This window comes from Lygodium microphyllum, chromosome 3, assembly GCF_053477565.2.
Source record: "Lygodium microphyllum isolate KBCC chromosome 3, Lygodium_microphyllum_v1.1.10, whole genome shotgun sequence".
NCBI lineage: Eukaryota > Viridiplantae > Streptophyta > Polypodiopsida > Schizaeales > Lygodiaceae > Lygodium > Lygodium microphyllum.
In genome coordinates, this window is record NC_141137.1 from 96,250,884 (window position 1) to 96,272,746 (window position 21,863).

Genomic DNA, 21,863 nt, shown 5'->3' on the forward strand with positions numbered 1-21,863 from the left:
GCATGTGAGGTAGCTTGGTTGCATAAGCTACTTTATGATATGCATCAGCCTACAGATGGGCCAGTTGTCATTTATTGTGACAACATGAGCAGTATACACTTGGCAAATAACCCAGTCTATCATGCTAGAACAAAGCACATTGAGATGCATTATCACTATGTGCGGGAGAGGGTTTTACTAGGTCTTATTGATCTAGTTTATGTCAGCACAGAGGATCAGGTAGCTGACATATTTACAAAGGCATGGGGCGCAGAGAAGCTGCGCAAGTTCAGAGACCTTCTTGGTGTGCAAGAATTGGGATTGAGCTCGAGGGGGAGTGTTGAGATATCAAGCTCCACTCATGATATGCCAGGGTGACCGTTGTGCATTTATGTCACTGACTTGTCAGTTGTAGATGCGGTTGGTACACCGCCCATGAATAATAGCTACATGACAGCTATCCTTATCTACTCTAGTTCGTGGCTCAGTTAGTATGCCGCCTTAGTTAGCTGAGTTTGGTTTGAGACCCATATATAGGGTTCTTCTATTTCTTTGTATGAGAGTTCTTTTGGCTTACACAACTAAGAAGAGGAAAACTGTTTTCAACCTCCACCCTTGTGTGTATTCCCCCATTGTGCAAGCAAGAAAGCTACAAGTGAGACTCCTTCCTTCTCTCCCACAATCTTGACAGTGGCAGCTCTTGAATCTTGGTCATATACGAGACTTGTAAGCCTTATGCTTTAATTGAGAGCCACCTTGAAGCGGTGGATGTCAAGTTAGACAGGTTAAAACTTTGGTCATTATTATGACGATTAATCCAAGAAATCCCCAGAACCCAAAAGATACTTTGTCCATCCTGAATGGCCTAGTGGGATCTTGGACGCGTCATGTGATTGACTCGTTTAGCCTTTGCCCCGAAAGTGACACCATGCTTGAGTTTAGGTCACTATGGGAAAATGTCCATGGAGCTACCTCTAAGATTAACATCCCATGGGGATTAGAGAAACGAGAAAGTGAAAGTAATGCTAATATGGCACAGTCATCTATGATCATTCATGATGATAATGTCATAGAAGAAAAGACTGACAACGATGGTCAATATGCACATAGAAGGACAGGCTGACTATGATCTCAAGAAACATCTGATGCTCATGCCCGATGTAGTTGGGTATCGCAGTGTGATTGCAAAGATCCATAAAGCATTTGATGATGTCTATGTGTGTGAAACACCATTGTTAGCACGGAAGACTTTACTAGGATCTATCCTAAGTTCGAGCAAAGTGGGGGCAGATGAAAATAGGCTCACTAAAACACCACTAGCAGATAATGGGATAGATTCCATATTGCATAGTGTTAGCCTCCCTAAACCACTTTATGAGTTGGTGAAAAGGGAAGTTCATGGAGTCAATGACTTTGCAAAACCAGTAAAGGTGGAAGTGGAAGAAATTAAAGATCCTAACACACTGGTACTAGGTCAAGAGGAATACAAGGATTTTAATGACCCAGTGTTGATCCCGAAGGAAAGGACTAAATGCCCTCCTCCTTATAGGGATCTCCCAGTGTCTCATGGGCTGGTTAATGAGGATCCGATGGTGCATTTATGAGAATGCTGCCTAACTTGCCTTACAAGTGGCTATGATGATATTCATCGAATGCTCGTATTCTCAAGCACCCTAAAGGGAGAGGCTAGAAAATGGTACTGGAGCCTCCTAATGGGGTCTATTAAATCCTTTGAGGAGTTGAGTGATCGATTTTTAGATGAATATGAAAAGAAGGTGCCTATGACCCAAGTTTTAGGGCAGTTGTTGCAAATTAGGCACGAGTCCTATCCTTCTGTTAAAGAATACGCTAAAGCCTTTGATGATATTCTTAGGCTTTGGCCAAGAAGGACTACTGCATTGCCAGATGATGTGCTATTTGAGCTCTTTATGAGTGGCTTAGAGATTAATACACAAATCCAAGTGAGGATACGAGATCCTAAGTCATTAAATGAGGCTAAGAGGCATGCAACTAACTATGAGCAGTATATTCTAAGATGTTGGGAAAACTTTTGGAGTTTCCCCCGATCATTGCAAGTGCATCCAAATATCCAGCCAATTTTGCAAGGAGAAAATCCTTTTGCTAATACCAAGACAAATTTAGCAAGAGATCTTGGTGGTCAAAATCTCCAAGTTGAAAGGTGAGAAGAATCAAAGCTTGCACGCGAGAACTATGACGAGAGAGGAAGAGTAAGAAAGAAAGAGACAATAAATGGAAACTCCAACAACCACAATGTGTGGCCGAGCCTTCCTTTATTGAAACTGTCACTAAAATGAATAAAGAATAAGTGACTGTGACAGCTGCCTGCCACCTGCAGTGTGCAGTGGTGAGTACTATCAGTGTAGTAATACATGGGTTGCTAGGCGAAGGCACCTTTACCCCCAACAGCCTCCCACTTAAAGGCAAATCTGCCCTAGTGAGAGAGAAAAAAGAAAAGACAATACACCATGTACACTGGCAATAGGATGAGGAAAAAGACATCATCTCATCCAATGCCCATCAATCTCCTGAGGAAGGCAAAGCGCTCAGTAGTGAAGCTTTTCTGAGCAAGTCTGCAGGATTCTGCTCATTCGAAATCTTGACAAGGTCAACAGACTTGTCCTCAACGACCTCGCGAATGAAGTGATACCTCACCTCAATATATTTCATCTTCGCATGGAAGATCGGATTCTTGGCCAACTGAATGGCACTCATAGAATCCGAATGTAGTGTAGGCATAGCATCTGTCATACCAAGGTCTACAATCAAATGGCCTAACTAGATAGCCTCCTTGCAAGCCTCTCTGGCTACAATATACTCGGCATTTGTAGTAGAAAGGGTCGTACACTTCTGTGCCCTAGACATCCAAGAGATGGCCCCTCCAGCATAAGTGAATACATAGCAAGAACTGGACTTCCTACTATCTGCATGTCCTGTATAATCAGAGTTAGTGTACCCCACGACTTCTGTATCATGGCTGCCATAACAAAGACACATATTTGCTGTGCCTTTCAGGTACCTCATGATACCCTTCACAGCATTCCAATGTTTCTTTCCAGGTGTAGCCATATAACATGCCACAACCCCAACTACAAAAGCAATATCTGGACGGGTGGCTATCATGGCATACATAAGACTAACTGCATGCGGAAGCGCTCAAGGACTTTATGTACGTACTCCCTTTGTGAGACAGATAGAGGAGTCCCTGAGATCTATCACACGTGATGTGCATACCAAGTATATGAGAGGCATGTCCCAGATCTTTCATCTCAAAGCTCTTCTTGAGCTGAGCCTTAAGAGCATCGAGCTCCTCATGAGTTGTCCTTGCTAAAAGCATGTCATCCACATAGAGTACCAAATTCAGTAAAGAACCGTCATGGGCTTTCTTCATATACAAGCATGGATCCATAGCATTGCAGTTGTAGCCTTGTGACTGCATGAATGCATCAAACTTATGGTACCATTCCCTAGGTGCGTGCTTTAAGCCATATATACTCTTCTTTAGCTTGCACACTAGGTGTTCCCTACCAGGGTCTGCAAAGCCCTTACGCTACTCCATGTAAATCTCATTATGCAAGTCCCCATGTAGAAAAGCCGTCTTGCCATCCATCTGGTACAAGTCCAGGTCAAGCTGTGCAACCAACGCCAAGACTAATCGTAGGGTGGTCATCTTGACCATAGGAGAAAAGACTTCATCAGAGTCAACACCATGCTCCTGCTTAAAACCCTTACCAACCAATAGAGCCTTGTATGCCAGCTTGGGGCATCCAAGGGTACTTTTCAGCTTGTACACCCACTTGCATGGCAAAGCCTTCTTACCTTGAGGCAAGGAAACCAAATCCCAAGTCTGATTCTTATGCAATGAGTCAAGCTCAGACTGCATAGCCCTCTCCCAAGAGTGTCAATCACCTCGGCGCATAGCCTTATCATAAGTGAGAGGCTCTCTTGCATCTGTAGCCATTACATAATCCATAGAGGGCCTCAATCCAGGCTCTGCTATGTGACTGACATCCTGTCTAACATGAGCATGTCTAACATTTGGGCCATGAGGATCAGGTGATGCTGCACGCTATCTAGCTAGCCCTGGAGCAGGCTAAACGGGAGCAAGTGGCTCCTCCTAAAAGATAACTCTGCGTACCTCAACCACTTTCTCAGGCTGCATATGCATGTTGTCCTCATGAAAGATGACATCATGGCTGCGAATCACTTTCCACGCCTGCGGATCCCATAGATGATAACCCATCTCTCCTACATCTCCATAGCCAATGAAAATGCATTTGACACTCTTAGGATCCAACTTATTGCATTTGTCCTTGGGCACATGGCAGAATGCCTCACAGCCGAAGACACGCAAATGATCATAAGAGGGGGGTTTGCCTGCCCATACCTCCTCTGCAACCTGAAAGTCAATGCCACTGCTAGGCGACCTGTTAATGAGATGCACTGCAGTAGTAACTACCTCAGCCCAAAAGTGTCGTGGTAAGCCAGCCTGGCTAAGCATGCTACGAACCCTTTCCTGAATGGTCCTATTCATGCATTCAGCCATACCATTCTGGAGTGGGGTGTAAGTGGCGGTTAACTGACGCTTAATACCCCGCTCATCACAAAACTACTCAAAAGCACGTGATACATACTCACCCTCGTTATCTAACCTTAGGCATTTGAGCATTTTCCCTGTCTGGTTCTCTGCCCATGCAAGCCAATGCTGAAATGTGTCTAAGACATTGGATTTTCTCTTTATGGGATAAGCCCAAACCTTACGTGAGTAATTATCTATGAAAGTAACAAAGTACTTTGCCCCACCAAGTGACTGACAGGGCATGGGCCCACATACATTTGAGTGCACAAGATCCAAGGGCTCACCCATGCGTTTCTTACCAGACTTTTTATGTGTATTTCTAATCTGCCTGCCATACAAACAATGATCACAAGAATCAAAATGTGAAGAGTCAAAAGGTGGAAGATACTGCAAAGCATGAAGCATTTTCATTCCTTAAGAGACATATGCCCCAAACAAGCATGTCAAAGGGATACATGGGAAATAGAACCCATAGACAAAACATGATCCAATGTAGCTCCAGATACAAGTAAGGGATAGAGGTTGCCAAACTTGGCACCTCTTGCAAGTACAAGCCTGCCACGAGTAATCTTCCATGTAGAGTCTCCAAAAGACACAAAATACATTGCATCATCAAGCTATCCAACTGACATAAGGCTGCGAGTCAACACAGGTACATGGCGTACATCATGCAAAAAAAAAGAGCTGCCAAAAGGAAACTGCAGCCTAACATCTCCAATGCCCATAATGTCAAGAGACCTGTCATCACCAAGGCGCACATAACCAGACATAGTACGATAGGTATGAAACCAATCTCTACAGGGTGTCACATAAAATGACGCACCCAAATCCAAGAGCCAGCATTGCACATACATTGAGTGTATCTTAGAAGTCTATGAGGCATCGCATGAAGAAGCTGCAAGTATGTAATCATCATGTGAATCAGTGGCCTGCGTGACATTAACCTCTTTTATCTTCACACTAGACTTTGCAGGTACTATACTGTGCTCAAAGGACTTTTCCTGCACTTTATCTTTTCCCTTTTCTTTGCGCTTATCATCGCACATTTTATGGCACTATGGCCTAATATGTCCTACTTTCCCACAATAATGACAGGTAAGATCAAACTTTTGTCCCATGGGACTTATTGCGACCACGTGACTTGGACCTGGACTTTTGAGAGTCCTTGCCCTTATGATCATTATCATGCCTGCCATGTCTACCACCTCTAATGGTCAATATATGTGAAGACCGAGAAGCATCATTGTTTCTCCTGTTGATTTCCTCAGTCAATAAAGCACTCTCAACATCTTTGATTTTCAGCCCATCAAGCTTGTTTGTGTATATGGCAGTACAGAAGACATCCCATGATTTAGGAACGGTGCCAAGCAGAAACAACGGGTGCAAGTTGTCTTTGAACTCCATACCCTGTGACAACAGACTCTTCATGATAGCATGAAACTGACTAAAATGAGATGAAAGGGAGGTCCCCTCCTTCATGCAAAGGTCCATTAACTGCTTCAGCCAATACATTTGTGATGCGGGACTCTGCTATGCATAGAGCTCCTGAATTTTCTCCCATAAATCCCATGCACTCTGATTCTCATATTCAACAACATTATGATGGACCTCTTCTGAGAGTGACAAAATAATGGTAGACTTGCATAGCTCATCAACTTCCATCCAAACATCATCATCCATATCCTCATGTTTGACACCTTTGAAATGCAAGGGTTTAATCTACACCTTCTGCATCAGAACCTGCCATATTTGGAACTTCCAATAGCCATAGTTGGTACCATCCAACTTGGCAATGTTAAAGAGAGTTGTGTCTTTCAGGTGACCAGCCATACTATCCCAAATCAATGCAAAAAGGAAAAATTTCATGTTGCTATAATTACCGGAAAATGCACTAAAACCACTGCTAAAACTGGCTGAAAGAGTGGATTTTACCAAGAGAAGCACCTGTCCACCAAATATGACCAAGATAACATCAAATAGAAAGCATTACCCTAAGAGAAGTGCTCAAAATCTGCAGATTTCATCTTGCTGTAATAAATGACAGATTTCAATAAATGAGAGCTAACTGTGCCAGAAGCGGATCCCAAGTCAATCATATACTACCAATACCATAACCAGCATCATGCGGGCATAACATAGGCATATGACAGTCGATAAGCATGAATCCAACACCCAAACATGTCATGAAATATCTTCCAGTGAGTAGGCACGCCCCCCAGTCAACGGAGCAAAGTGTGCCTGCCACTACCAAGACTTGACACAAGTAGGTGTCAGCTCACAAGGAAAGGAACCCAAGTCAAAGAGTCAGCTCATAAGTATCGGAAGGAACCAAGACATATGAACCATGCATCATCCCAAAGGGTAAGAAATCCCAAATAGTCTCAAAAGCTCAAATAGCATAGACCGCTTGCTCAATGTCTGGCAAGCATCCAAAGACGCTCCCACTGGCACAAAAGCCGTAAATATCAAGCAACAAAGCTCAAACAAAGCATGTACAAGCACCAATGACAAGTGCCCAAGATCAAGCATCAATGATACATCCCGAACATGTAGGCGGTAGAGCATCCATATGTAGCATCCATAGACATCAAGTAGCCCAAGTAAGCTTCGGGAGTCCAAAGTTAAGCCAAGACAAAGCTCCAATAGCATGCGGCTCCAAACAATGTAACTAGCATGCATAGGTGACATAACCCAAATGGCGGTCAAGGTGGTCAAGCATAGACCAAAGCATACCATAAGTGCATCAAAGACGGAGGATCCAAATGCTTTCCAAAGCCAAGCTCAAGCTCAATCAATGATCTGGAGTGTAAGACAAGCTCAAAGTCGGTCCCCAAATGTCAATACATCACTATGTATGCCCGAAACATAGCCCGAATAGCATAGGCATAACCAAGCATGAGTTAAATAGCTTCAGCCCACTGTATTACAGCAGTGATTCACTGTGCAAAACTGAATATTTCAGCATCAAAATCAGCTCCAAAATGGTGGCAAATCAATGGGCATGCATCCCCGAATCAATAGGCATCAACCGAGACCCAACCGGACATCAAATAGCAATGTCGGGCAAGCATAAACATCAAATGTCACTATAGCATTGTTATAAACTGCTTGTGGACTGTTATGACAGTCCCAAAATAGTGCCAAATCAAACACAAGTCAATGTCAGTGCTCAAGGCTTCAATACCAAGCTCCAAGCATGTGTATAGACATCAAATGAGACCCTTTTTTGAAGTGCCCAATGGCCTGGGGAAGAAACTGGAGATGAAAAGTGTGGGGCTACTGTCAAGAACATGCTAAAAAATGGTGCAATTTCTCCTGTAGATGTTGTTGAACCATGTGGGCTTAATGAGGTGGAAGGGGGGCTCAAATGGGTGCCAAGGGCGGCCTAGAATAGGCCTTAACAAGCCTCAGCAAACCAAGTGGAGAGAGAGAGCTTCAAACCTCCATGGGGAAGCTCAACAATGGCTATCATATTTCCTACAACCTATGAAATGAAGTAGACCCTCAAAATAATGCTTGAATATCTCTAAATCAAGGGCCTGAGTGTGCCTCAATAGGCCGGGAGGAAGCTCGGGAAGCCGGGGAGTGACGGGAGCTCAAGGGAGTCGGCTATGGCGGCCGGCATGGAGACCCAATGTGAGTAGAGAGTCAATGGGAAGCTGAGAATGTCACGAGCCAAGATCAAGAGTCGAAAATCCGAGCTCTGATACTAGTTGAAAGGTGAGAAGGATCGAAGCTTGCACGCAAGAGCTATGGCAGGAGAGCAAGAGCAAGAAAGAGAGAGACAATAAATGGGAACTCCAACAACCACAATATGTGGCGGGCCTTCCTTTATTTAAGCTGTCACTAAAAAGAATAAAGAATAAGTGACTGTGACGGGTGCCCGTCACCTGCAGTGTGTAGTGGCGGGTACTCTCAATGTAGTAATACACAGGCGGCTAGGCGGAGGCGCCTTTACTCCCAACACAAGTAGGAAAGTGACAATCCTATGAGCAATGATAAGATGCCTCTTGAGGATAAAAAGGTTCCATGCCCAGCAAGTCCCATCCAGGCTTGCAATAGTTCCATGAGAGGTAGTTGTGATGGTAGCATTGATAGGACTATCAAGCCTATGAGTATGGATAAGCGTGCTATGAGTGGTCCTAGTTGTGTTGCTAGTAAGGCTCTTGAGAAGCCTTTTCAATTTATGGATGAATCATGCTTTCGAATACATGCTATTCCTTTTCGTAAAAGCATGGTTCGTATGGCTAAGTAGTTGTTGCAGAGTGGACAAAGGAAAGGAAAGACATCTCATATGAAGAAGATGTAGCATGCCCAAGGTCCACCTGTGCCCGATGGAATTCATAAGGATGTGAGGCCATCCGGCTATAGCAATAAGTCTACTTTGAGTCCATTAGACCAATGCAGCAAAATGAGGCAATCTAAGAATATGAAAAGGAATATGAGATGGGTTTGGAGACCCAAATTTTCTAAATGTATGGTTGGTGTGTCAGATGAGAAGCCATGAATTCCCTGTGGATATGCCTTGAGGATAGCCCAAGTGGATGAGATCATCGGCCATAAGGACACATCTGACAATATGCACCACCCTAAGCTGCATCCATGTGATGTGCCTAGGCATGAAGCTCTATCTAGTTTGGGTTGTACCATTGATACATGTAATGATCCAAATAGGGAAGGGTTGAATGATCATAAATCCTTGATTCTCCCTATAAGAGGAGTTTCTGGAAAGTTGGGATGACCAGTCCATTTGAATGACGACCAAGAAGATGAGATATATCGACCTAATGATGCCATCCATTCAACTCATAGTACGCAAGAAGAGATGGCCATTATTACTAAGATATCAGTAGAAAGGCTTGGGCTATTGGATCTACAAAGGGCCTAGATCAAGCTTCTAGCTGACTCGCATGAGTAGCATGGGGCTAGTCCTCATCTTTTATGTTATCCTTGGTATCTTGGTTAGTTGGATATGATGTGATGTATATGCCAAGAAGACCATGTATTGCATGGATTAGAATGACCTATCCACTTTAGGCCAAGAGGGCCCTATGTTTGTTTGGTGCAGGTACGTTTAATGGTTTTTTGTTTTAGTGATTGCATCATATAAGTGGATGAAGTCACTGGAGGGAGCCTTTGCTAGAGAGGAGCTTCTTGTGGCCATTCCAGGTGGTTTCTTCCCCCTTCCCCATTATTTCCCTTTTCCCTTAAGCAAATAATGATGTATGTGTATGTAAGGGTTTTTCTCTTTTTGTTTGTTGGGGACTGGCAATCAAGGCATGAAGTCCCGGGTTTAGGTTATATATATATGGGGGAGTTCTAAGTAGTCATTGCCTTCTGTAATGGCATTGTCAGACACTGAAATACCTGTTTTAGCAAGGAGTTCTAGTGACCCTATTCTGCTGACCTGCTAGGTGGCCGTTCTAGGAGTTCCTGTTAGTGTAAGGCAATTAGAAAAGCGTGCCAGACAAAATGATGATACGAATGAAAAAACCCTAAATATCTGAAAGACAATATATGAATATACAAAGGTGTGTAAAAAGGGGTTCTAGCCCTATAAAAATAGAAAAGGGAAGAAAGGAAAAATCCTTGAGCAGTTGTTCATCGCCTTGTGAGGGCTTGGTAGGTCCCTGAGGGCGAGACAAGACCCCAGGCCGATGCCTTGTCTTCTTGGGGGTGGCATCTAGTTGAAAGAATTAGAATAAGGAAGGTTAGAGTGAAAATAAAAGTGAGCATTAGAAAAGGATTAAGTGTTGCCTTGTGAGGGCTTGGTAGGTTATTGGATACCGAGACAAGACCTGAGGCCGATGCCCTATTCTCCTTGGGTTACTACGCTCAGCTCCCTCCTTTTTACATGCTCGAGTATGGAAAATAAAAGCCTAAAAGGCCAATGTGCTAAAAGAGGATATTTCTTGATCAGGCTATAGGAGTCCTTGCCTAGTAGGAGCTCATGGTTGAGTTGTTCTCAGTTGGATAGGTAGTTCAGACCACCACTTAGGATGACCTCTTTGATAGTTCTTGTTTGGTTGGTTGTGTTGGAACGGTTGGTTAGTGACTAGCTTTAGCCTCTCTGTCAGATTCTACTCGGCCTACTCCTCGTGGATTTTCTATCTTGGTTTTGTTGGGTATTTCGTGTATCAGCTTGATGCTCTTTGTGGTTGTGTTCATGTGCACATTGGTTCGTGGGATTCAACAGGCTGAGTCACCCTATCCCATGGTCGCGAATGAGAGCCGCATTTTAGGAGCCAACTTTGAAGCATTCTTGAAGCATCTAAGGCCCGTTGTGGAGCAGAAAAGTGCCCGAGAGACGCCAAAAAGTGAATTTTCATGGAAAATTCAACTGTGGCGGATGGCCGAGCTAGAGTTTTCCTAGGTGCATTTCGACGCCAGGAATTCAACGCAAGTCTCGATTCATCAATCGGAGGTGGTTTGACCCTCCATTTAATCCCTGCAAGGTTCGACGCTCTAAAGCAGCTATTGGATCTAGAAGTTGGGAAGATCGGGACATGGCCTAGATTTGTAGATTTCAACGTTACGAAGCCATCCGTCTAGACGGATCTCAATTTCGACATCGTTTGTCCCCTCAAAACCGGGAAAATGACTTGCCAATAGTATGAAATCAAGAAACATGAACTAGATATTTGTTTAAAAGCTTAAATCTCTTAACAAATAGCATAATCACAAAATTAGGAAACGACATGGGGGGCGGGGGCATCAGTTTTTCGGCACCTCCAAAATCTCTAATTCATCATAGTTTTCTGATCTAGAGAGCAGAGAGAAATCCTCTTAGGCTTGAGATGCCTCTGATCTTCACTCCGCATTGCTAGAATCTGATCAAGAAACGATGTACTATGCAGAAAGAACAAAAATCGGTCTCTCTCTCTCCTCCCTCTCTCTTCCCTCTATGGGTTGTTCATGCACACTACCTTGAAGAAGGAATCGGGAAGGAAATTGAAGAAAATTATGGCAAAAATTAATGGGGATGCTGAAGATTGATGTGCAACATGGAATTGAGAGCAATGGAGCCTCCATCCACTCGTCTTGCAGTCATTTAATGCGTCTTGGGTTTCGTAGAAACACGATATGACTATTTTTTATGAAGGAAATGAAGCTTTTTTGACATTTTATGATGGAAATGATGTTCTTGTGTGATAAAAATTTGTTTAAGTGATGGTTGCATCGTGTTTAATTGCTGTTTATCAAAAGTTTCTAATTTCATAATGATTTACATGCGCTATTTAAATCCCGCAAAGCCCGAAATGCGATTTTTAAGGGTAAAATGATGGTTTTGTCGTTTTGGGTGGGTGAAATGTGTTTCTATGAAGAAAAATAAAAAATAAAATTGAATTTTAGTATAAAATAGTTGGCATTAAAAAATAAAAAATGATAGTGATTATTGACAAATAAATGCTTAAAAACAATGAAAAATATGAAAAAATAAAAACACACTTCATAAAAATAAGGACAAATACAATGAGTGTTTGTGAATGTATGATAGTGGCGAAGCATGAGGTTTAGCCTCAATTTTTCCTATCTCTTTGTCAAAGTTCGTGATTTATAGCTTTTCATACATCAAAACATGACAAAATGAACCCCTACACCTATGCAACGGAAGCACTACCTAAAAGTAGGGGATGAAGTGTTTGAATGATGCGATTTGGGTGCTGTTTATTGTTGATTTTGCTAATGCATAGCATGATATAGAGTTCATTGTATTTTAATTAAGAGGATAGTAGCATGAGCATTGTCTCGGTGCTATCCTTACATCGCCTCAACAAGTTAGTAAATGAGCATTGGAAAGCTTGGTTGTGCACAACATGTTTCTGATTGAAAATTATGTTTCAGCACATTTGGATCATCCACTTTTGCATGTGCATATCAACCATGGTATCGGGATATGAAGAAATGGATGCATAGCACCTGTTTTTCGTTATGATGACCTATGCTTGAAAGTGTGAGATGACCTAAGTTGTAGGTTAATTTATCGTTTTTTAGAATTGTTTCGTAAGGACACATGGCATCTCCTGGAATATGTTCAAAACAAAAGAGTGGAGCTTGTATCATGTGTACTTTATGTTGGAGGGACGCATCTTGGGCTCAATCCCCAAGGTGTAGGAGAGTCACAGTGGAGCCGCGGCCGTCAGCCGAGAGGTGCTTCCTTATGTTCGTGTTATGAGATACTATGCCTATATGTTATGGGATCTCCCTCTAAGGAGAAGGGATGGTTAACATTGGACTATGACCTAGTACAAACACAGAATTGACATTAGCATTTAGTGTAGAGCGAGTCTCAAATGCTCCTAGCCCGCGAGGCTATGTGCCGGGGTTGTCTTTTATGTGCATGAGGTCCGGCTAGTGCCATAGCTAGTGCCAACCCATTTTAGGTTCCATCAGTGGTGCATTTTCTAGGACGTGCCTAGAAACGGCAGTTCCCAAATCTTGGTCATATACAAGACCTATTAGCCTTATGCTTTAATTGAGAGCTGCCTTGAAGCAATGGATGTCAAGTTAGATTGGTTAAAACTTTGGTCATCATTATGACGATTAATCCAAGAAATCCCCAGAACCCAAAAGATACTTTGTCCATCCTAAATGGCCTAGTGGGATCTTGGGTAGGTCATGTGATTGACTCTTTTAGCCTTTGCCCCGAAAGTGACACCATGCTTGAGTTTGGGTCACTAAGGGAAAATATCCATGGAGCTACCTCTAAGATTAACATCACATGCGGATTAGAGAAACGAGAAAGTGAAAGTAATGCTAAGATGGCATACTCATCTATGATCCTTCATGATGATAATGTCATAGAAGAAAAGACTGTGACAATGATGGTCAATATGCACATAGAAGGACAGGCTGACTATGATCTCAAGAAACATCCGATGCTTGTACCTGACGATGCAGTTGGGTATCATAGTGTGATTGCGAAGATCCATAAAGCATTTGATGATGTCTGTGTGTGGAACACCATTGTTAGCATGAAAGACTTTATTAGGATCTATCCTAAGTTCGAGCAAAGTGGGAGCATATGAGAATAGGCTCACTAAAACACCACTAGCAGACAATGGAATAGATTCCATATTGCATAGTGTTGGCCTCCCTAAACCACTTTATGAGTTGGCGAAAAGGGAAGTTCATGGAGCTAATGACTTTTCAACACCAGTAAAGGTGGAAGTGGAAGAAATTAAAGACCCTAACATGCTAGCACTAGGTCAAGAGGTATACGAGGATTTCAATGCCCCAGTGTTGATCCTGAAGGTAATAACTAAATGCCCTCCTTCTTATGGGGATCTCCCAATGTTTCATGGGCTGGTTAATGAGGATCCGATGGTGCATTTACGAGAATATGGCCTAACTTGCCTTACAAGTGGGTATGATGATATTCATCGGATGCTCGTATTCTCAAGTACCCTAAAGGGAGAGGCTAGAAAATGGTACTGGAGCCTCCCAAGGGGGTCTATTAAATCCTTTGAGGAGTTGAGTGATCAATTTTTAGATGAATATGAAAAGAAGGTGCCTATGACCCAAGTTTTAGGGCAGCTGATGCAAATAGGCACGAGTCCTATCATTCTGTTAAAGAATACGCCAAAGCCTTTGACGATATTCTTAGGCTTTGGCCAAGAAGGACTACTGTATTCCTAGGTGATGTGCTATTTGAGCTCTTTATGAGTGGCTTAGAGATTAATACGCAAATCCAAGTGAGGATGCAAGATCCTAAGTCGTTAAATGAGGCCAAGAGGCATGCAATTGACTATGAGTAGTATATTCTAAGATGTTGGGAAAACTTTTGGAGTTTCCCCCGATCATTGCAAGTGCATCCAAATATCCAGCCAATTTTGCAAGGAGAAAATCATTTTGGTAATACCAAGATAACCTTAGCGGTGGGAGATCTTGGTGGTCAAAATCTCCAAGTAGGAAAGTGACAATCCTATGAGCAGTGATAAGATGCCTCTTGGGGATAAAAAGATTCCATGCCTGGCAAGTCCCATCAAGGCTTGCAATAGTTCCATGAGAGATGGTGCGATGGCGGCATTGATAGGACCATCGAGCCTATGAGTATGGATAAGCGTGCTATGAGTGATCCTAGTTGTGTTGCTAGTAAGGCTCTTGAGAAGCCTTTTCAATTTCTAGATTATGAATCATGCTTTCGAGTAGATGCTATTCCTTTTCGTAAAAGCATGGTTCGTATGGCTAAGCAGTTGTTGCAGAGTGGACAAAGGAAAGGAAAGACATCTCATATGAAGAAGATGTAGCATGCCCAAGGTCCACCTGTGCTCGATGGAAGTCATAAGGATGTGAGGCCATCTGGTTATAGCAATAAGTCTGCTTTGAGTCCATTAGACCAATGCGGCAAAATGAGGCAGTCTAGGAATATGAAAAGGAATATGAGATGGGTTTGGAGACCCAAATTTTCTAAATGTATGGTTGGTGTGTGAGATGAGGAGCCATGAATTCCCTATGGATATGCCTTGACGATAGCCCAAGTGGATGAGATCATCAGCCATATGGACACATCTGACAATATGCACCACCCTAAGCTGCATCCATGTGATGTACCTAGGCATGAAGCTCTACCTAGTTTGGGTTGTACCATTGATACATGTAATGATCCAAATAAGGAAGGGTTGAATGATCATAAATCCTTGATTCTCCCTATAGGAGGAGTTTCTGGAAAGTTGGGGTGACCGGTCCGTTTGAATGATGACCAAGAAGATGAGATATATCAACCTAATGATGTCATCCATTCAACTCATAGTCCGCAAGAAGAGATGGCCATTATTATTGAGATATCAATAGAAAGGCTTGGGCTACTGGATCTACAAAGGGCCCAGATCTAGCTGACTCGCACGAGTAGCATGGGTCTAGTCCTCATATTTTATGTTATCCTTGGTATCTTGGTTAGTTGGATATGATGTAGTGTATATGCCAAGAAGATCATGTATTGCATGGATTAGAATGACCTATCCACTTTAGGCCAAGAGGGCCCTATGTTTGTTTGGTGCATATACTAGTTTTTTGTTTTAGTGACTGCATCATACAAGCGGACAAAGTCACTGGAGGGAGCTTTTGTTGCGGAGGAGCTTCTTGTGGCCATTCCAAGTGGTTTCTTCCCCCTTCTCGATTATTTTCCTTTTCCCTTAAGCAAATAATGATGTATGTGTGTGTGAGGGTTTTTCTCTTTTCATTTGTTGGGGACCGGCAATCAAGGCATGAAGTCCCAGGTTTAGGTTATATATGTCTGGGGGAGGTCTGAGTAGTCATTGCCTCCTATAACGGCATTGTCAGACATTGAAAGACCTGTTTTAGCAGGGAGTTCTAGTGATCCTATTCTGCTAACTTTCTAGGTGGCCATTCTAGGAGTTCCTGTTAGTTTGAGGCGGTTAGAAAAGCCTGCGAGACAAAATGATGATACAAAGGAAAAAACCCTAAATATCTGAAAGATAATATCTGAATATACAGAGGTGTGTAAAAAGGGGTTCTAACCCCTATAAAAATAGAAAAGGGAAGAAAAAAAAAATCATGGAGCAGTTGTTCATCCCTTGCGAGGGCTTGGTAGGTTCCTAGGGGGGTGAGACAAGACCCGAGGCCGATGCTTGTCTTTCTAGGGGTGGCATATAGCTGAAAGAATAAGAATAGGGAAGATTGGAGCGAAAATAAAAGTGAGTGTTAGACAAGGATTAAGTGTCGCCTTGTGAGGGCTTGGTAGGTTCTTGGGTACGGAGACAGGACCTGAGGCCGATGCCCTATTCTCCTTGGGTCACTACGCTCAGCTCCCTCCTTTTTACATGCCCAAGTATGGAAAATAAAAGCCTAAAAGGCCAATGTGCTAAAAGAGAATATTTCTTGATCAGGCTGCTATAGGAGTCATCGACTAGTGGGAGCTCCTGGTGGAGTTGTCCTCAGTTGGATATGTAGTTCAAACCACCACTTAGGATGACCTCTTTGATAGTTCTTGTTATTTAGGCTGTGTTGGAACAGTTGGTTAGTGACTAGCTTTAGCCTCTTTGTGAGATTTTGATTGGCTTACTCCTCGTGGATTTCCTGCCTTGGTTTTGGCGGCCGGGGGTAGGGTGAGAGCTAAGATGTGTTTTGTTGAATATTTTCTGTATCAGCTTGATGCTCTTTGCGGTTGTGTTCATATGTAGATTTGTTCATGGGATTCGACGGGCTAAGTCGCCCTATCCTGTGGTCGCCAATGAGAGCCACATTTTAGGAGCCACTTTTGAAGCGTTCTTGAAGCATTAAAGGCCCGTTTTGGAGCATAAAAGTGCTTGAGAGATGCCAAAGATCAAATTTTCATGGAAAATTCAACATTGGTGGATGGCCGAGCTGGAGTTTTCTTAGGCGCATTTCGACGCCAAGAATCCAACGCAAGTCTCAGTTCGTCGATTGGAGGTGGTTTGACCCCCCATTTAATCCCCACAAGTTTTGGCGCTCTAAAGCAGCTATTGGATCCAAAAGATGGGAAGAGCGGGACATGTCCCAAATTTGTAGATTTCGACATCACAAAGTCATCCGTCTAGACAGATCTCAATTCCGAAGTTGTTTGGCCCCTCAAAATCGGAAAAACCACTTGCCAGTAGTGTGAAACCAAGAAACATGTACTAGATATTTGTTTTAAAGCTTAAAGCTCTTAACAAAGAGCTTAATCACAAAATTATGAAACAACATGGGGGGTGGGGGCATCAATTTTTTGGTGCCTCCAAAATCTCTAATTTATCATCGTTTTTTTATCTGGAGAGTAGAGAGAAATCCTCTTGGGCCTAAGATGCCTCTGATCTTTGCTCCGCATCACTAGAATCTAATCAAGAAATGATGTACTATGCAGAAAGAATAGAAATCAGTCTTTCTCTCTCCTCCCTCTCTCTCCCCTCTATGGGATGTTCATGTGCACTACCTTGAAGAAGGAATCGGGAAGGAGATTGAAGAAAATCATGGTGGAAATTAATGGAGATGCTGAAGATCGATGTGCAGCAACCTCTTAAACCATTTCAAATATGGGAATTTGATTTTGTTAGACCTATTAAGCGAGTTGCTAAAAGGACAAGGAATTAGTATATCTTGGTTTGCACTAACTACTATATGAAGTGGGTGGATGCTCAAGCCCTGATGGACAATAAGGCAGCCAGTGTGTCCAAATTTTATTATTCTAACATTTGAGCCTCTTACTTATAAGGAGACCATACACAGAGGTGATAGTCACTCTTGGGAGAGGGCAATGTAGTCAAAGTATGACTCACCGCAAAAAAATCATACATGGGATTTGGTTCCTGTGCCCCATAGGAAACATGTATTGCCATGCAAGTAGGTATGCAAGTTGAAAAGTACCCCTAGATGCCCCAAGCCAGCATATAAGGCTAGATTGTTTTGCTAAGGACTTTAAACAGCATCATGGTGTTGACTTTGAGGAGATCTTTTCTCCTATAGTCAAGATAACTACCCTACGCTTGGTGTTGGACTTGGTTACTCTATCAAATGGATGTTAAGATGTCTTTCTTACATGGGGACTTGCTCTTAAAAGAGAAAAACACACAATAGAATAATAAATGACACAAGATCAATAAAAGAGACAATGCACAAGATGTAACCAAGAATAGGAATCCAATATAAGAAAAGTGCAATGGTTGAGTCCCAGCTCACATACTCCACAAGCTCCCCCTCTCCACACTAAGAATCTACAAGTATATGAATGGATGGATAATGGATTGTGGCCATACTCCCTTCTTTTATAGACAAAGATAAAGGAGTTTTTCTATCATAAAATAGGTTGGATAATTACCAAATAAATAATAAAATTAGTGCCCATAGATTAGGCCATGGGTGCCCATGAACCTATGATATGACTACTTCTAACATCATCTCTCAAAGCACATGTGAACAAGTAATGAATGAGAACATCCAAGATGCACCATGGATACTCTAGTAGCATGCACTCTACTAGATGCACCTTGATAAGAAAGCACCTTGAAGAAGATGTCCAAATGCTACAAGCCCTCTCTAAAAGCAAAGCAATAAAGCTAGCCACCTTGTACCTCCTATAGTCACATAAGCTCCATGGATAGCTTTCCAACCATGACACCAAGATTCCTCCGCAAGATTATCAAGATGTCCTTTGGATGCCCTCATGTGAGACCACACAAACACATCATGTCACTCATTCCACCATCATAAACTTGGCATTGGACACACTGGTCCAAGGTTTGGATCACTAAAAGATGTGAAATTAACGACACACATCAAATCTACCAATAATAAAGAGCATCAGCATACCCTCTCTCCACTCTCACACTTACCCCTTTTGCCTAGGAGCATGTGAGAGTGTGCAACATCACTAAAGCCAAGAAGAACCATCCACTCGAGCCATCAATAGCCTCAAGTAAACCAAGATGATATATACACATACGTAGACCATGATATCCAAAACACTAAGTAGCAACATGTCTTTTATATCTTCCTTCTCTTCAAATGTGAACATTACACCACACCATTCCTTCTCTTCACCTTCATGCACATGACCACCACTTTGTCACATCATGATAGAAGCAGATATTCCTCCAAACACTAGAACAATCCAACACTTTCTTTGAATAGCACTGGTAAGCACACAAGCAATCAACCATAGCTCCATGAGAAGTGTTAGAATGATTAATCTCTTGATCACAAGGAAGCTAATAGGATCATAAGGAATGAGAAAGAAAAGTGCTTGCAAAAGCTCATGTTCTTGAAGCTATTACGGGCTTTTTGGGTGAAGCACCCAAGATATAGAGCTAGCACAACAATGCTCATCGACGACTATAGCTAGAAGTCTCTCAAAAATAACTACAAGCATTGTTTGGCCATCAAATCATATGAATTTACATATTATGACCCCAAGACATCCCATGTACTTGTAAGATGTAATTGAGCCTTGGCTAATAGACAAGATTGAGGATGCCTATCCAATGACATATAGTTGTTGTAAGCACCTACCACTATTTGATATGGAAGATGATATCTCCTCCTCTTATTTTGCTGATGATTTCATTCAACAGGAGGGATACTTCTATCAATTTGACCCCCTTAACATTGAGTGATACTTTGTACTATGGATCATACTTTGTATATGTGATTCTATTGTAATGGAAACCCATCTCTTGTTTTTATTGACTTACCTAGTGCAATGTCTTTGATGTGTTTCTAACATTATCTTTGATGTTTATAGTCTTATCGAGTGATGAAAGTAGTGTTTTGGCAAATACATCTTGCGCTTTTTTTTCTAAAATTGTATTACTCTGGCTTGATGTTGAAATGATGGGGGGGGGAGAGAGGGAACTTGAGCTCTTGGAAGTTACAAAACACACAAAGAGAATACACACAAGATAGGAAGTTGAAACCCTAGTTTTTCTTCTCCCTCACTATATGAGACTACCAAGAATAAGAGAGAGTATAACATACATAATATATAAGTAGTCCATAGTGTGAATACACTAAGTAAAAAGATGACTAGAAGGATATCACCATGTAACTCAGGTAGGTGGACTAATTGATGTACATCTATAAAGCATTACTAGAATGATATGTCAATGCAAGTACCAACCATGTCAATGATATGAATGCAAAAACAATCATCTAGGTTCATGAGTGTTAGCTCATGTTGAGCTTGACATCTCAACACTCCCCCTCAAGCTCAACTCCATGACATGTACTCCAAGTAAGCTTCAAAAAAATCGAAGCTTTTCTACTCCTAGGACCTTGAACACAAATTTAGTGAATTTTGGAATCTTTAAACTCCCATCCTTCATCATTTAGAATATTGGGACTCCAAAATGACATATTTAAGTTTTCTAATGCTATCTTGTGACACATCATTGGAAACCTTATGAAAAATGGAATCTATTGAGCTATTGACAATAAATTTGGAGCAATGATGTGAGTTATACCAAAGAGAAAGTTTTGATCATGAGTCCTAAACTTGTGGAAAATTCCTAAATTCACTAACAGTGTGTTCTTTGTGAAAATATCTATAACCTACTCCTCTATGCTCACATATAGGAGATCATTGTCACCTAATAAGACTTTCTCTCTAACGAAATGGTAATGAATCTCAATATGTTTTATGCATGCATGAAACACTAGGTTCCTAGCCAACTGTACACTACTCATATTGTCATAATAAATGACAACCCTCCCGTCTATCTATCTCCCCAAATCATTAAGTAGCTTTCGCATCCAAGCTACCTCACATGTTGCCATAGCAATACCCCTATACTCAATAATGCAACAATGTGTTGTTTCTTACTGTTCCAAGTCACAACCCCAATTCCAAAGGAAAATACATAGCCATTGGTAGACTTTCTATCAAACATACTACTTGCCTAATCTGCATTAGTATAACAAATAATTGTAGCACCAAGTCAATCTCATAAAAGATACCATAATCCAATGTGGGCTTAAGGTACTACAAGGTATGTCTCACACTATCCAAATGAGGCTTACGAGGCACCAACATAGACTGACTCTCTAAGCCAACTATGTAGCTGCAATCTGGCCTACTAATAGTAGTGAAGATCAAACTTTCCATCATCTTCCTATACATTATGGGATCCTCCAATATCTCACCCACATCAACTATTAGTTTCACATTCTGATCCAATGCCATTGAGATTGGCTTATAATCAGCCATACCTTACTTTATCAATATATCCAAAAGATGTACTACTTTTGTGAGAGCCATATCCCCTTAGATATTTGTACCATCTCAATGCCAAGAAAGTTCTTTAGCTCTCCCAAATCTTTAATGTCAAATTTTTGCTTGAGAAGACTCTTCACATGCTCCACCTCCATTATCACCCGCAATAATCAAATCATCCACATACAAGGCAATTATAACAATGCCCCTATTACTTCGACGACCATAAAGTGGAGAGATCTACAGTTTCAACATGGAAACCAATAGAGATAAGATGCTATGCTATCTTGCCGTGCCATGTTCTTGGTGCTTATTTCAATCCCATACAAGGCTTTGCATAGCCTACATACATAATCAAGTTGGACCATGCTCTCACAACCCTATGGCTACTCCATGTATACTTCTTCTTGCAACTCACCATGCAAGAATGTATTATTTACATCCATTTGATGCAAAACAAAACCTTTTGCTATATCCACGACAATGGCAACTCTTACAATTTCCATATTTGCCCCACTGGAGCAAATGTCTCCTCATAATCAATCCCATAAGTTTGTGCATAACCTTTGGCAACAACTAGTCTTTCCTTACACCTACTCACACTACCATCTACATTATGTT